The 2,500-nt window shown below is 30.3% G+C and overlaps 1 protein-coding gene across 2 annotated transcripts in view; it reads right to left on the bottom strand.

Annotated features, from left to right (window-relative positions):
• Window positions 1-1,848: 1,848 nt before the first annotated feature.
• LOC137634130 (uncharacterized) overlaps window positions 1,849-2,500 on the bottom strand; it is a 28,627-nt gene continuing 27,975 nt past the window's right edge. The window contains exon 5 of one of the 2 annotated variants that reach the window (XM_068366366.1): window positions 1,849-2,500. This exon is cut by the window's right edge and continues 986 nt beyond it. The gene's annotated coding sequence lies outside the window, so the exon portion shown is untranslated. The other variant, XM_068366365.1, reaches the window with a different exon arrangement.

Below are 2,500 nucleotides of genomic sequence, written 5' to 3'. Positions count from 1 at the left end.
TTATATATCAGAATGTTTTCAAATTTTCTCCTCAACAATGGGAAAACCCCAAAAAATACGCTTTTAAATTATATTTAAAACATCAAAGTCAGAATGATTTATAAATGTGTGAATATTTATAGAATAAAAATTGTCCATGCGGGCTTAACATTACTGGTAAATACGAGCATCAAGTGGCTTTGCTGTGAATATATCTATGCTTCCATTTAGTATAATAAATTACTAATGGATAACAACTGAAGACTACAATGGAAAGCTATATATACTTCCTATATAAGCATCAGTAAAATATATATACATATATATATATATATATATATATATATATATATATATATATATATATATACATTTATATATATATATACATACATATATATATATATATATATATATATATATATATATACATGTATATATATATATATATATATATATATATATATATGTGTGTGTGTGTGTGTGTGTGTGTGTGTGTTTTGCAGTTGTTGAGCAAAGATGGACAATATAATCTTATGTTTATGTAGTTAGATTTATTATTATCTTTTATGTTTAGATATTCATATTTTAAAACATTTACGTATAAAGTGTAAAATATATAGAATGCTCTTTCAAATAGTATTGAAAACATGATCCCTAGGTAGTAGGTTGGCCAGGGCACCAGCCACCCGTAGATATACTACAGCTAGAGTGTTAGTGGGCCCTTTGACTAGCCAGACAGTACTACATCAGATCTCTCTCTGGTTACGGCTCAATTTTTTCTTTCCATACACATACTGTACACCACATAGTCTGGTCTCTTCTTTTCACGCTCTCCTCTGTCCTAAACCACCAGACAAAAACTAGATTACAAAACAATACTTCTTCGCTCAAGGGGTTAACTACTTCACTGAAATTGTTCAGCGGCTAAATTTCTCTTGGTAAGAATAGAGGAGACTTTAGCCATGGCAACCAGCTCCTCTAGAAGGACATTCCAAAATCAAACCATTGTTCTCTAGTCTTTGTTTGCGCAATGGTCTTCCAATGTCTTGGGGTAGAGTTTTCTTGTTTGAGAGTACACTCAGGCACACTGTTCTATCTCGATACTTTTCCTCTTGTTTTTTTTTTTAAGTTATTCTAGCTTGCATGAGAAAGATATATTTTACTGTTATTAATGTTCTTATTATTTTTTTTAATTGTTCATTACCTCTTTTTTAGTTTATTCATGTGTTCTTATTATTTTTTAATCGTTCATTGCCTCTCTTTTAGTTTATTTATTTGTTCTTATTATTTTTTTAATCGTTCATTACCTCTCTTTTAGTATTTATTTGTTCTTATCATTTTTTTAATCGTTCATTACCTCTCTTTTAGTTTATTTATTTCCCCATTTCCTTTACTTACTGGGCTATGTTTCCCAGTTGGAGCCGTTGAGCTTATAGTATCCTGCTTTTCCGTAGGTGTAGGGTAAAAAAAAAAAAAAAAAAAAAAAAAAAAAAAAAAAAAAAAAAAAAAAACATTTTAAATGGGATGATGAATGATGAATGCTTACAGACAATACAATAGTGTTTAAATATGGGGAAGAGAAACTGCAGAATCAATGGAAAGAATTTAATCATGTTTGTTAGAGAAAGTTAACAGGACACAAGAATATTAGAAACCTGGAGAATGTAACCAGTTAATTTGTATACATCTTTGTGTGCAAATACAGTGGATGATGGTAGAATGAGACAAAAAGTGAATCATAAAATAGGTACAATAAGAAAAGTAGTAGGATGTTTGCAAATAATTGAGATATTTTTTGATTACCCAAGGAAGCTAATAAAGATATATCACTTCTATAAAACAAAATGGGATAAAAAATTAGATTTCGTTTGATATAAGTGACGCGGGTATATAGAAATCCAATGAAAGTCAGTTGAAGTAGAAATGAGCTATTTGTGAAATGTACGTGGCTTCAGTAAGATGATGAATCAGTTTTTTTACATGGTTTGGCCATGTTGAAAGAATAGAGGTGAAAAGGTGTATACTTATAAGTATTAGGAAAGAGTGTTAAAGCGCAAGATACATGTGAACACTGTATTGAAAAGAAAAGGCCTTGATATTTAAGAGGCTCAAGAGTGAATGAAGGTGACTTATGCTGTGTTTTTAAAGGTGTTTGGTGCCCTGCTGATGACGTGGATAATGTTGGCCAAGTTTTGCAGGTTATTGAGCTCAATCATTGAGCAAAATTATCAGTGAATTATGAATAGGTTTGTGCCTGTTATACAAAACTCATCTATTCAGGCATCTTCACGAGGATTGGACATAGTAGCAGGAATTTGCAGTATACAATATATATCATGATTGAATGAAAGAAAGCAACAAAGACTATTGATACAGTAACCTAAGGATAATAGAAGTCAATCTTACTGAAGGCAGGAAGTGAGTGTCCCATGTAATGTTTTTATTTTTTATTTTTATTTATTTTTTAATACATGCAGTAAGGGAAGTTGACAGGTCAATAATTTTGTTGACATTTTGA

This window comes from Palaemon carinicauda, chromosome 44, assembly GCF_036898095.1.
Source record: "Palaemon carinicauda isolate YSFRI2023 chromosome 44, ASM3689809v2, whole genome shotgun sequence".
Classification (NCBI taxonomy): domain Eukaryota; kingdom Metazoa; phylum Arthropoda; class Malacostraca; order Decapoda; family Palaemonidae; genus Palaemon; species Palaemon carinicauda.
The sequence above is the reverse complement of the archived record's forward strand: the minus strand, read 5'-3'. Positions and strand labels throughout refer to the sequence as shown.